Source organism: Diorhabda sublineata, chromosome 6 (assembly GCF_026230105.1).
Source record: "Diorhabda sublineata isolate icDioSubl1.1 chromosome 6, icDioSubl1.1, whole genome shotgun sequence".
NCBI lineage: Eukaryota > Metazoa > Arthropoda > Insecta > Coleoptera > Chrysomelidae > Diorhabda > Diorhabda sublineata.
The window spans coordinates 5,240,861-5,256,143 of record NC_079479.1 but is presented as its reverse complement, the minus strand read 5'-3'; the positions used below and the strand labels follow the sequence as shown (position 1 = coordinate 5,256,143).

Here is a 15,283-nt window from a genome sequence, read left to right as displayed (position 1 = left end):
TACTGTCTTTATTAATCCATGTTTTTTTGCTTGTCGTATCGTTGTCTCATTACTTCTGCCAGGCCATCATTGTATTTCTTCGGTCAGCCTTCTTCATCCCCTTGCCTGTCCTTTTTTGTCTTTGTATGCTGTATGTTATATTATCTATCCCAATTGTTTCTAAATTTTTATTTGTTTTTATTGTGTCAGGTTTTTAATGTTTAAAATGACGATGTTAGGCTCATCCAATCATAACCTCAGATTTTGTCTTGATATTTTCGAATTCCCGAATTTTTTTATCATCGAGATTCGTATCGATTTGAAAATAAAACGAACTGAAAACATTAAATTCGTGTATGTTTTTTTATATAAAGTTACCTGTTTAAAATTTACAACATCAAAAGCTTTTTTAGCCAAATCCTTTATCTTTTGCGTTCCTTTCTCATTTGGGGTAGAGATACCGTGCATTTTTGAAATTCCTTTCAAAAATATTTTCTCTCTATACATAGACTCCAAATATTTTTCCGCCATAAAATTTTCAATATTTGTCGTATAACGTTGTAGAGGGCCGAAAGGATATTCTTGATTGAAAGGTGGTATAGAAATATTGTATATATCCCGTTTATCCTCCAAACTATCTCGTATCTCTACAACAAGAACTTCCATTATTATTTTGACATAATTTATTGGATAAGCTGCTCTTGTTCGAGAGAAAAACAATATGATGTAATATCGGTGATATGATAAACCGGGGAATAATAATACCTGTCATTACGTTTATTAGAGTTACCGATAAATTATTTATAATTCATTCCATCGATTATGGAGTTCAATTTTATCGTGTTAGTAATATTGAACACTTGAATAAGACATTACTCAGTATCCAGTTAAAAAAATTAAACCAACATATAGGAAGTTTCTGCTCTAACTCTATTCAAAGTCATGAGGATTTGATAAAATACGCAATTGAAGTGGTGATTGATTAAGGGTGACACAAAAATATCAACATCTTGTACGGTGGTATGATTTTTGAAAATCTCTATAAACGTCAGTTTAGCTATGAGAATGCAAGATCATTTTTTGCATAAGGTATGGGGAATATGCCCACATTAAGAAGATCCCTCCATAAAACACAGGAAAAATCGACTAGATTCAAGAAATTCTTCTATTGCTTGATACAATAGTTTTCCTGGGGAAAAAGTTGGAAATCTATTTCTATGTTTTTCTTCTATATTTTTCAAATATTTACAACTGGACATATTCCCAGCATAGTATTATTCATAACAAAAAAAAAGATCCTTTAGTTTTTACAATAAGTCAAAAGCAACTAAAACTAAATATGTATTGGCTCCTTTGAGGTAGGGAAAGTTTTTTTTAAACTGTAACCTAATCTTATTAAGAACAGTCCAGATAAACAAATTGGATTTTATTATTTTTCGCAAAACCTGAGCATTCATCGTGAATGTAGATGACGCAAACTATGCACAAGCTCATATCTTTTTGTTCATCTTCATCACAAAGTTTGCAGTGACAGGAGTTCTTCCGCATTTGTTTGGTCTATACCAAATTTTTTCTATGACGGTTCTTTTCAGCCTTCATATTTTGTTGCTTTTCATTTTTTCCTTATTGTAAGCCTATCTTTCAACCACCAATGCTTTGCTTACTCATTTTCCTACTTTTTATCTGCTACTTTCTAATTGTTGTCTTGTAAAATCTTCCTTACTTTGTTTGTTTTCTTTACTTTGTTTGTTTTCCGACTGTGCACCTTGTTCTTTTTTGATCTTCATCTTTTTCTCGAGTTATTTCTTCCTTGTTGTCAATATTTCCTTTCTTAGCTTCTATTTGCCTTTCTCCCTCTGATGTAAAAGTTTCAGATACAAAAATATGTTATCGCTTGCATTGTCACTATCGCTAATTAATGAAGTTTAAATTTTCTTAGGTTTTCGTTTTTGTTGTTATGGTGGTTCTGCTAGATTTGGAGGTATATTTTCTTTAAAACCTTGCTGGTATTTCCTTCGCTGACAAGATACTTACGGCCCTGGTTGTGGTAAAATATCTTTAAAGTTATCACTCTTGCTATCAATTTCCAAAATCCAGTTTGTTCCAATGTTTTTTGTAGCTGTTCATCTTCGACAAAATTTTCTTCGATTGGTTAATCTGTTACAGTACAGCAAAAGCGAGATCGGAAATCGCCTCGTAATTAAATTTATATATCCCCCTGGCAGAAAAATCAGATGCAATATTTTTTGGTATTACAGCTAAGTCCCAAACCAAATCTCTGTTTGGTTATGCTTCTTTCTTTGTGACGTGTCAAGTATAAAAGCATTTGTCATTCCAGTAACATTCAAAAGCTTTGTCCATGGGCTGGAGCTCGTGAATCCTGTTCCTCAAGAGGCAAATCAGTGTAATGTCATATATGTCAGCTGTCTCTACAATAGCTAAGTGGCATGAAGTACCATCGAATATTAGAAGACATTTTCCTGGTAGTTTATATTTCTCTAGGTGATGTAACCATTTATTGAAGGTTTCAACCTGTTTGCGTCATTAGATTAAGAGTTCCTGGTAGTAGATGATCGCACCACTCTGGTTTTAGTCATGTCTTTTGAATAAAATGTATGGGCTTCCTCCAATAAGCGCAGGAATCCACTGACACATTTTTGTCGTGCTCTGGGGCCGTTAAGTGCACTCCTTTTTTTAGCCAGAGCACTTTGTTGATGATGCAAAGTCAACCTTCATCTCTTCTCATCCACTTGTATATCCTTTCTGGTTTATCTATTAAATCAAGCTTCAATAAGACTTTCCCAAATTTGTCTAAGTAATATTTCACTGTACCTATTCAGCTTTGGAGCTTTAGCCGAATCAAGATTTTGCGCTCGCCTATGATGACGATTTAAGAATGCCTAAAAGATGGTTTTTCTAACAGTTCTCAAGAACACATTTGAATTGAATCTATTTGGTTAGAGGTCAGCTAGTCGTATGATTCGGGACACCAATTTGGCTCCATTTTCAGAACTTAATAACGTTTAACTTCCAAGTGGCTCTTTCTCATTTATATTTTCACTCATGTAACGATTTACAGTTCTCCTAGTCACAGACTTCCAGGACGACTGGAAAATTCGCTGGAGTCTGTTTATTAGTGCGAAACATGAATAATTTGAAGGAGATCATTTTGTCACTGAATAATTTTGAAGATTACTCAATTGTCAGAGCTCGTAGTTACCTATTTAGTGGATAATTTGCAAATGATTGATATAATAAATTGGCAAGGAAGTTGTCAAGTGGTAAGAGAAATTTATGTAGGAGAAATTATTGATGTTATTTTGAGCTTGTCGATAAACACATGAAACAAAATCTGTTGTAAATAGCTTGACTGCCTTTCACCCAATAAATGGTCATGATATTATGAAATCATATTCTCTCAACATTCATTTTATAGGGGACAAGAATTTTATCGCATTCTAAACCATTCTGCTACTTCAGCTAAACTTACAAACCCTAAGAGCATAATAATAAAATTCAATACCGTTTTCTTTGTCTTCGTTCACTTTTTTGTCTTTATTTCTAAAAATTAGTTTTCCTATATTAATTTTTTTGACCTTTTTCTTCTTTGGAGTCGGTTCGTAAGGACGATTCTGTATGAAATTCTTTATCCATGCTATTTTTCTTATAATTCTAAAGTAGTCACGTAGCGGATTACCAGCAAATTCTCCAACGGTATTCTCCAATGCTATAGAACACTAAAAAACGTAATTTTGGTAAGAATTACTTCAAAATGTTCATAGTTCTAATATTGAAACTTTACACTAAATACTAAATGTAACCCAAGAGACACGGACGCGTACGTGCCGTACTCGCAACCAAGTGCATTGGGAAATGTCTAAATTATGAGTGAAAAAATCAATATTGCTAGATGTAAGTTCCGAATCAGAAGCGGATAATGTCGAAGAAGAATTTTTGTTTTTAATATTGATGTAGTTAGCACCTTTTACATCTACAGCACCTGTTGTTCCCTTACTGCCTCTATCAACTTAATTCATTCAATACGGCAGCCATTTGTAAGGAATCTAAGAGCGCGCCAGCACGCTCTCCGCATTGAATGGGTTAAGTCCTATCTCATGCTTTCACAAAAAAATTTAGAAAACGAGAGACTGTGTCTCGTCTACAGTACCAAACTTGCGCTTTGTCATGTCACCTTACATGCATCTAAATTTTTGTTTTCTAGAATAAGCAAGGTGACAGATCTTATCCGCTGACCGTTTTGATGTTATTGCACCTTATCAGACCGACGTAACTTTCATATTATCGGCGATTGCGATTCGACTTCACTTGACTGATGGTTCGTAATTGGAAGTAAGGATGGCGCTAGAAAACGTCTACTGGAGTATATTTAACCACGAGAGTCAAATACCAACGCTAGCAGGTTTTATTTTCAATTTAGATTAGAAATTTTGAACTATAGGATTGGATCGCTCCGATACCGGCCAAAGGATTAAGCCTCTCTCCTTGCAATGACTAACGACTAGGATCGATGGACATGACGTTTTTTGACCTCCTTTTCTCCTCCTTTTCTAGCAAGAAGCTAGAAACCACAGATCATCTTTTTAAATTAATTAAATTCGAAATAAGATTGGCTCAACGATCGATTCATCATTAAAAATCCGTCCATTATAGCCTTTTTCTTGTTTATCTACATCTCAATATGATTAAGGTGTCTCTTTGATCTCTTGATCCTCATAACCCTCTGAAAGTCCCTGAACTACATATCGTGTTTTGGCCTTTTTCTTGATTGGTGGTGTTTCCGTTTTGTTTTTTTGTCTCGGAGTATCCTCTTCACTTTGTTATAAATGTGCCTTCTTTTTTGATCTATTACACACATTAGGTCAACAGAGGTTGAATCTCTGCTTCATATATTCATTCATTCTTCTATCGTAGTTTTTAAAGTTGGTTATCTCATTTTAATGAAAGTTATGAATACTTTAAACTTGTATCAATTCCACATACGTTTTTTCTAAATTACTTTCAACCCCTTGCTTTCTTTATATTAATTGATATTATAGCTGCATATCTTGCACGAGCTATAATATGTATTTGTATTTGCTATTATGGTTCTTTATAAACCGGCAACTCTGATGACTTCATTCACTTTCAAAGATTGCATCTGTTGCTATAATTTCACCCATATATTTCTGCTTATACTATTGAAAGCCTAAGTCTACAAAATCATATTCAACTCAGCGCCAACTCAGAGCCACGTCTCTGTAGTTGGCGCATTTGAAGGGGCCTTCTTTCTTATCTCTTTCAGATGTTTTCTTCTCTCCATATTTCTTCCCTCAATTTGAATATGATTTACTTGAGCTTCATCTTCCCATCTTTATAAGATTTCCATTGATTTTCTCAATTTCTGTCGCTATATTATCTTCTAGTTTTTCTATTGCTTCATTAAGCTCTTCATATTGTAGCGAAAATCATCTTTGTTGTGAATAGTTCAGTGTTCTGTTTTGGTGGGTTTTTAAAATGGCTATTTCTACTACTTTATTTGTATTTTTGCCCCTTTTATATCTGTGTATTAATTGAAATTGTCTTTGTTATTCTACTTGACATCTTTCATCAATTTTTTCTGTTTTATTTGCTTTGCTTTTCACTGTTTCTCTATTCTTCACATATATCATGGTTCTATTCAATTTCTAAACTTAACCATCATTATCTATCTGTTGTTTTTTGTATTTTTCCATTTGTTTCTTATTTACATGACATGATGAACTTTAAATACTTCTACTCCATGTTAAGGCCCTTGGAGAGAATATCATGTGGCTAAAAAGTGTCATGTGAAGTTTCTTATGAATACTCCTGTACTTTTTAGCAACCCTAGAATCCATTTTCTCTAATTCTCCTTATTAGATTATCGAAGTGTCCTCCGTATTATGTTCCAACTTTTTTTGCGATAAATGCTTGATTTTAATGAAAAACATGAGAGAAATTTGGCAAATGATGATGAAATCTTGTGAGTAGAAGCTTGAAGATAAACATATTCTTCTTAAAAGTAAACTTCGACGAAAAGGCTTTTGAACAGAAGGAAACCATGATGATTAAAATATAGGTAATAGTAATAGATAATAATTAATAAGTCCATAGCAAAATTAGAAGGCATTTACAGAGCAGAAGGCACTTTCTAATAAATATGCCCCCAAATTGGCAAGTGATTGTGCACTTCTTTGCTATTGTAAAATATTGAGCCCTTAACTAATTCTGAACGTGGAGTAGATAGGTAAAGGTTCGTTCCTTTCTGAAATTGGAGAAACGTGCTCACGAATTAGGATTCAAAGATAAATAAGGAAGGAAGAGTCTGGATTTTTAATCTTTTAAATAAGTCCATGCAGTTAGCCCTGCTGTTTAGAGCGAGTAAATATCTGACAGCTCTCTTTAGTAGTTTGGAGATTCGCTCTAATTGAGTCGCCCCCCACGTATCCAAGACGGGACGGGCATATCTGAGATGCGACTCAATAAGGGCACAATAAACTGTTAAAGAGGTGGATAATTTCGATTCTTTGGAAATTGATCTCAACGTAAAACAGGAAGAACTTGATTTTTGACATAAAGCAGCTATATGTAACTCCCATAAATTGGCAATGTTGTTTATAAACATAAGAAATGAAATAGGGCCCAGTACTGAGCCTTGGGGCACTCTACATTCTATTGGCTTGCAAGAAAACATCGTTGTATCAATCCTTGCTCTTGCGATACTTACGTGACGTACTCCATCTGCAAATACTGCTGGTTTTTGCCTGTATGGCAAGTGCCTTAAGTTATGTATGAGGGCTTCTTCGAATTCAGCCATAAAATAGAGATTGAGTCCTCTTTGAGCTGCTACAATTAAATTATCGGGATCTAATTTGTAAGCCCTGTAGGTATCTGCGAGAGCGCCCACATAATAACAGGCCTCTGCTCTTGATTTGGATCGTCCAAGTAACGTCCTTATATTATTTGGTTTTTGAGAAATTGCTCTGTTGAAGTATATCAATGCTGGAATTAAAAAAATGATTTAGAGTTCTAGAGTGACTGTCTTATTATTGTACAGGAGAATTTAGTTAAAATCCGTATTTAAGACTGAAATAATTATCAATATTTACTAAGATTTAAAAATATGAATGTAAAACATTAGCTAGATTTGAATAAACAGGAAGTAAATTTGATCATAGGAATAAATTAGCAACGAAAAAACATTCAAAAATTTTAAAAATTTATTTAACCTACTTCTATCAAATGACTGTGGGGAGTTTAACAGAAGGCAGAAGTTTGAAAATTAACGTACAAAAAATTATAGTCTTAGAAAACTAAAAAACACGCTTTTTGTAATAATCAAATCAGAAAATAATGAATAATTATTGGTATAAGAATAAACTCTCTGACGAGAAAATTAACGTGCGTGTAGTACTTTGTTGTTGTAAGCAGTCTAAATCTCAGTCCGGGGACTGTCCGAATGATTTTTCGATTAATGATAACTATTTACTAAGTACAACTTCCTAATCCCAATTTTCTTAATAAGCCCGAAATGGCTCTCTACAGTAAGGTGGACGGTAGTATTTCTCTCTGGGTCTCTTATGTAATTGACTGCAATATACATGCGGTACGTGTCTCTTGGATAAATAGCTTAACTAGTAAAACTCCTAGCGAGTATACAATTGATCTGGGTTCGGTTTCTATTCCGGGTCGTACGAATTATTTTTCTATCGACGAAAATTACTCACTAAGAAGGTCTTCCTTTTTCTGATCAGGATAATCAGATATTTTGATCGAATTAGTACATTATCGTATCGTAAACCTTCAGCAAAATTGCGAAGTTCAAATTGAATCTAATCGTTCAAATCAAGGCCAAAAGTCAGTTCCAAATGTAAAGGTGAAACTAATAGAAGCGTGTTGAAAATTTGGAAGATTATGTAAAGGAATTTAGTCGCCTTAGAGTATGAGCCTGCTAAATCCATTTTGGTCTTAAATGACTTATAAATACAATTCGAAACAATAAGAGACTCCCTATCGACTAAGAAAAACGTTTACTCAACTCAAAACTGACAGCGTTTGAAAATGTGCGATAAGTAAAATTGCCGAATCTATACAATTCAAATTTTCGCGGCTAAATCCAGCGTCACCGCCATTTTGTACTTAGTGTTTGTTGCTCTCAATAATTAACGTTTTTGTGTTTATTTCGACGTTTTTAATTAAACCATATAATTATTGAACAAATTTGATATTTGTGAGGCTTATTTTTGTGAGATTCATCGATATTTGAGTGAAAAATATGTCTTCAAATCATAACTATAATATAAGTTCGTTATCCTCGGAGTTGAGAGACTTTCTTGAAACTATTTTCAATATTTTTGGCATTCAGCTGGCTTTCTGTAATTTCTATTTAGCTATTTAAGTTGATTCTATGTAAAAGAAAAAGTGTAGTGTAATGCGTGTGTGTATTTCCTACAGGGAGTAAATGTTCGTCCCTGATATTAGGAATTCAACCGAGGCATGAAGAAAAAGTCCACGTTTTATTTTCGGTTCAATTCATTGTTTATTTAAATTAGAAAAGTAGGCAAAATATACGTTAAAAAACCTGCTAAGTTACAAAATATCTTATGAAACAGTAGAAAATCAAGTACCATCTTATGGTAATACATTCAAAGAAACTGCTAAGTTACACAATAACTTATACAACAGTGGAAAATTAGCTGCTTTTCTAAAATCTCACAGTAAAAAACATACTAAGTTACAAAATAGCTTATAAGACAGTGAACGTAAAAACCTGCTAAGTTACAAAATAGCTCATTGAAAAATAGTCATTGCCATCTTTAAGTAATACATTGAAAAAACCTGCTAAGCTAGAAAATAGCTTATAAGACAGTGAAAATCGGTCGATTTTTTAAAGTATCACAGTAAAAACCTGCTAAGTTACAAAATAGATCATTAAAAAATAGTCATTGCCATCTTTAAGTAATACATTATAAAAACCTTCTAAGCTAGAAAATAGCTTATAAAACAACGAAAAATCAGTTGCTTTTCTAAACTATCACAGTAAAAAACCTGCTCAGTTACAAAATAGCTCATGAAACAGAAGAAAATAAGTTGCTTTTCTAGAGTATTACAGTAAAAAACTGCTAAGCTACAAAATAGCTCATAGAATAATAAAAAAGCAAATGCCATCTTAGAGTAATACATCCAAAAAACTTGCTAAGCTAGAAAATAGCTTATAAAACAGTGAAAAATCAGTTGCTTTTCCAAACTATTACAGTAAAAAACCTGCTCAGTTACAAAATAGCTTATAACACAGAAGAAAATAAGTTGCTTTTCTAAAGAATTACAGTTAAAAACTGCTAAGCTACAAAATAGCTTATAAGACAGTGAAAAATCGGTCAATTTTCTAAAGTATCACAGTAAAAACCTGCTAAGTTACAAAATAGCTCATTAAAAAATAGTCATTGCCATCTTTAAGTAATACATTATAAAAACCTTCTAAGCTAGAAAATAGCTTATAAAACAACGAAAAATCAGTTGTTTTTCTAAACTATTACAGTAAAAAACTTGCTCAGTTACAAAATAACTCATAAAACAGAAGAAAATAAGTTACTTTTCTAGAGTATTACAGTAAAAAACTGCTAAGCTATAAAATAGCTCCTAGAATAATACAAAAGCAAATGCCATCTTAAAGTAATACATCCAAAAAACCTGCTAAGCTACAAAATAGCTTGTAAAACAGTAGAAAATCAGTTGCTTTTCTAAAGTATTACAGTAAAAAACTGCTAAGCTACAAAATAGCTCATAGAATAATAAAAAAGCAAATGCCATCTTAGAGTAATACATCCAAAAAACCTGCTAAGCTAGAAAATAGCTTATAAAACAGTGAAAAATCAGTTGCTTTTCCAAACTATTATAGTAAAAAACCTGCTCAGCTACAAAATAGCTTATAACACAGAAGAAAATGAGTTGCTTTTCTAAAGTATTACAGTTAAAAACTGCTAAGCTACAAAATAGCTTATAAGACAGTGAAAAATCGGTCGATTTTCTAAAGTATCACAGTAAAAACCTGCTAAGTTACAAAACAGCTCATTGAAAAATAGTCATTGCCATCTTTAAGTAATACATTGAAAAAACCTTCTAAGCTAGAAAATAGTTTATAAAACAGCGAAAAATCAGTTGTTTTTCTAAACTATTACAGTAAAAAACTTGCTCAGTTACAAAATAGCTCATAAAACAGAAGAAAATAAGTTACTTTTCTAGAGTATTACAGTAAAAAACTGCTAAGCTATAAAATAGCTCCTAGAATAATACAAAAGCAAATGCCATCTTAAAGTAATACATCCAAAAAACCTGCTAAGCTACAAAATAGCTTGTAAAACAGTAGAAAATCAGTTGCTTTTCCAAAGTATTACAGTAAAAAACTGCTAAGCTACAAAATAGCTCATAGAATAATAAAAAAGCAAATGCCATCTTAGAGTAATACATCCAAAAAACCTGCTAAGCTAGAAAATAGCTTATAAAACAGTGAAAAATCAGTTGCTTTTCCAAACTATTATAGTAAAAAACCTGCTAAGCTACAAAATAGCTTGTAAAACAGTAGAAAATCAGTTGCTTTTCTAAAGTATTACAGTAAAAAACTGCTAAGCTACAAAATAGCTCATAGAATAATAAAAAAGCAAATGCCATCTTAGAGTAATACATCCAAAAAACCTACTAAGCTAGAAAATAGCTTATAAAACAGTGAAAAATCAGTTGCTTTTCCAAACTATTACAGTAAAAAATCTGCTCAGCTACAAAATAGCTTATAACACAGAAGAAAATGAGTTGCTTTTCTAAAGTATTACAGTTAAAAACTGCTAAGCTACAAAATAGCTTATAAGACAGTGAAAAATCGGTCGATTTTCTAAAGTATCACAGTAAAAACCTGCTAAGTTACAAAACAGCTCATTGAAAAATAGTCATTGCCATCTTTAAGTAATACATTGAAAAAACCTTCTAAGCTAGAAAATAGTTTATAAAACAGCAAAAAATCAGTTGTTTTTCTAAACTATTACAGTAAAAAACTTGCTCAGTTACAAAATAGCTCATAAAACAGAAGAAAATAAGTTACTTTTCTAGAGTATTACAGTAAAAAACTGCTAAGCTATAAAATAGCTCCTAGAATAATACAAAAGCAAATGCCATCTTAAAGTAATACATCCAAAAAACCTGCTAAGCTACAAAATAGCTTGTAAAACAGTAGAAAATAAGTTACTTTTCTAGAGTATTACAGTAAAAAACTGCTAAGCTATAAAATAGCTCCTAGAATAATACAAAAGCAAATGCCATCTTAAAGTAATACATCCAAAAAACCTGCTAAGCTACAAAATAGCTTGTAAAACAGTAGAAAGTCAGTTGTCTTTCTTAATTTGTAGGTTTCTATCAAAAACATTGTTAAATAGATCTATTACTCTTTTTTGTCCTAAGGAACAATTAAAAATTTTCTGTAAAAACTTCTGAAGTGATTTAGCACATTGACACTCTAAGACGACGATATATGATTTTATAACCTTACCATTTTCATATTGTTCCAGTCTAGCAATATAGTAGGACATTTCTCGGTAAAGAAATTCATTTTCGAATAGCTCATCAATTTTATTAGGATTGGCAGGATCTACTTTTCTTTCAGCTAGAATGAGTGGGTCTGCAAGTAAAGCTGCTTCCTCGAGTGCTTCCATGTTTCAATTCCCTCAGATAAAAAAAAAAAAACAGAAAAAATTACAAAAAATCACCCCATCAAATTAAATTGGTATAGAGAGTTTTCACATCGATCTGAAATATTCGTTGAAATTTCAGCGAGAAAACGTCAAGTAGACGTATTCAATTGTCATAACGAAAAATTTTGAGATAATATTCATATGTCAAGTAATATGTAAAAATGTTACTTCAATATTTTATGGAAAACTAGAGGACAAGTACTAAAAATTGACAACAAGATGTATGAACTCGAGTGAACAAGGCTTCAAAAATCTCTGGCTATATGAAGGACCTCATATAGAAAAACAAATTCATGTCCACCGATAGTTCGCGTATACAAAACAATCGTGAAACCTATACTCACATGTGCAGGGAAAACTTGAGAAAATATTGAGAACTATCAAAGAAATGAGCCTTAGACATCAAATAAGTAGCAAAACTATAGAAGATTTGAAAATTCAGGATACAGTACGGTTCACGAGATCAAGACGACGATATGGGAGAGACGACGGTGACAGAATGATGGAGAAGAAGACTTCAAGAGACCTCCCGGCTGACCTACCAAAAGTTGGCACGAAAGCTGGACATCTATTTAGTAGTATAGTAGAAAAAACAAAACTAGGTCTTAAGAAAAGAAAAAAAAATAGAAAATTAATTTTTGGCAGCCAAATAATTTATGGGAATTTGAGTTGGGTAACTAGCTGTTTGTGGTTATGTGTACTATTCATCCAAATTCAGGATCTGATAGTTGGTTAGCTCTATCAGTCAAACTTATCTTTTTTATATATTTCATTTTCAAATTTAATAGACCAAGGTCGATAATTTTTGAAATAAAAAGAAAATAAAAGATAAGACCAATGGGAAAATGAGGAGAATATAATAAGGGCGATCTAAGGTCGTGAAGGGGGAATGGGTGAGTTTTTAAGGGTAAGAAATAGTTTATCTCGATTTTCGGCAAAACTACAAGTCTTATAGGAAAAAGTCAAAATGCAAAGTTGTAGGTAATAAGAAGATCTACAACTTTTTATTGCACACTTTTTTCATATTCCAAAATTCAATTGAAAAATTAAGTTTTTCGTTTGTAATTTTTATCTTTTACGAAAAAACTTTTTTTCACGAAATTTTGTGAAAAGTTACCTGTTTATGTTTTATATACACTGTAATTTATTTGATTTGAAATATGTATATTTTCACGATATTTTAACATAATATCGAAAAACCACCCTAAATTTCTAAAGACAAAAAATCTGTTTTTCTTAAAAAATCGGTGAGATTTTTGTACGTTGAAATCTCTAAAAAATATTGTCATCACCGTGATAAATTTCCTCAGAAAAGGCAAAAAATAAGTGAAAAGAAATCATTATGTACAATTTTTTCACTTTAATTACACGAAAAACTTGAGATTCCATGTTACATTGATAAACATAGGTAATTGGAGTGTAAAATTTTAGTAAATATCTAAAAATTGTACATAATGTTGTACTTTTTTTTGCCTTTTCTGAAAAAGTTTACCATGGTGATGGTAATATTTCTTTACATCAGCCAAAAGTAGAGATTTCAGCGAATAAAAATCATTCCGACTTTTTAAAAAAGCTTATATTTTGATGGGAGAATTATCGTTCCAAAATAACGAGAAAAAATAAATATTCCAATTCGAATTAATTACAGTTTATTAAGGACATAAGAAGATAAGTTTTCATCGAATTTCATGCAAAAACAATTTGAAAACAATTTTTGTTCGCAAAAGATAAAAATTGAAAGCGAAAATCTTGGTTTTTTGAATATTTAAGGTTTTTCCTAGTCTATAAAGTAAGTTGTTGTTCGATAAATTAATTTTGTGGTATAACTTATCTTTCACATGATAATTCTAAATTATTACCACCGAAAATGTGCCTCGCATGAATCGTTTTTTCTGTTTAAAATATTTTAATTTATAATTATAAGAAAAAGGACCATGTTTACCAGCCCCCGGGTCAACTTCCATCAAATTTACTCCCGTATATTAACAAAACCGAATGTGCAACATGATATTGCGTTGTGCATTGGCAGCACTAGAGTAGAGCTGTTTCACGGCCGTTGTTTCCGGGGCTCCGGAGATGTAGGAGTTCGACTTTTATCGTAGACCCGTCGTGAAAATCCGGCCGTTCAGCTCTACCGTCCGGGCGGAGCCATGCAGTTCTCATGATGACTCCAACGGACGATATTGGAGCCTCTAATAATTCTAAAACCGGTCGTACACGCGACTCTGAAACGCCACATTGACGGTTCAAACTCTGCGCAAACTTTTGCAACTTTAATAATTTAACAACGTTTTGCAACTTCGAATTTTTACGTTAAGTGTATGTTAGTGTTAAATAGCTGTTATTTAAGTGATTGTTAGTTAGATGTTATTTAATGAAACGTTGCACGAACCAACAAGTTAACCTTAATCATCACCTTTGAATATTTTATTAATCGAGGTATTTCACTTAGTAGATTAATGTTCATGAATATGTGTCGATTGCTTGGAAATATTCGTATACGATAAAAGTACATGTGACTAGAAACAACCTGCTGATTCTTCATTCCATTCACATATTTACTGATTTATATTATGATTTTTTATTAAGTACTTTAAATTAAAAACGTGTAGGGTAAACTATACAGGTATTGGACACTTAAAAGAATATATTTTCATCGAATACGTTGCAAGAAAATTGTTTGTAATCGCATAATCTTGGCATCTAGATAACAAGAAACATAGAAGAATTGACATTATTTTGAATCATAGAATTTTCTTATAAATTCTTATAGAAACAAAGGTCATAATGAAATAGTACTATTCTTCCGTATATTTTGTTCATATCACCTTTTTAAAAGAAAAAAACAACTAAACAAACAACCAAAAAAATATTAATAACTATATTTGTTCATTTCTGTACGAAAATTCAAGAGAAGATTTCCAATAGTAATCTTTGTCATTATGTATATGTATATTGGGGTTTTGAAAACACTGCGACCCAAAGAATCTGTGTCCGCCTTTTTTGCTGCGATATTTGAGAACCTAGCGGTCTCGTCCTCTGTGAAACAAAACCTGCACCACCCATTATCTGCTAGGTTTAGTGTCTTCAGGTGTTTGTTGAGGTGACAATGCCCCGATAGAACTGTTAGTATTCGTAGATTATTGTTGTACTTATGTTGATACATTCAGCATTTCTTCTTTGGTTATAGTTTTCCAAAAAAGTCTTTGTCTGTTTCAGCTCCTGTAGGCTGTTCCAATAATTGGTTTTACTCCTAGCTACCTTCTTTTCTCTGTCGTTTGTATCCACGCATTTCTTTCATGAATTTCAGAACATATTCGACACAATAAAATCTAAAATCTATTCTTTTCATTTTTGGTGAGCCTTTTCACGTTTTCATGATCTTTTTTAATTGTTTTCTTCGGCTTTTCTTTTTCAAATACTGAAACACACTTAGTTTCAAATATCTTCTGGTATGTTTTCAGAGTATTACGTTTTGACCTTTATTTTCGCGTTTGGAGGAATGCGGTCACATTGAAAAAGGTGAAGGTGGAGTACTAGCCTTTTGA

At 32.2% G+C, this 15,283-nt stretch overlaps 1 protein-coding gene across 1 annotated transcript in view; it reads left to right on the top strand.

The window, feature by feature from the left end:
• The first annotated feature begins 13,887 nt into the window (after positions 1-13,887).
• Positions 13,888-15,283, top strand: part of LOC130445025 (hemicentin-2-like) — a 517,421-nt gene continuing 516,025 nt past the window's right edge. Inside the window, exon 1 of the mRNA XM_056780490.1 lies at positions 13,888-14,174. The gene's annotated coding sequence lies outside the window, so the exon portion shown is untranslated. The remainder of the gene's footprint in view (positions 14,175-15,283) is intronic.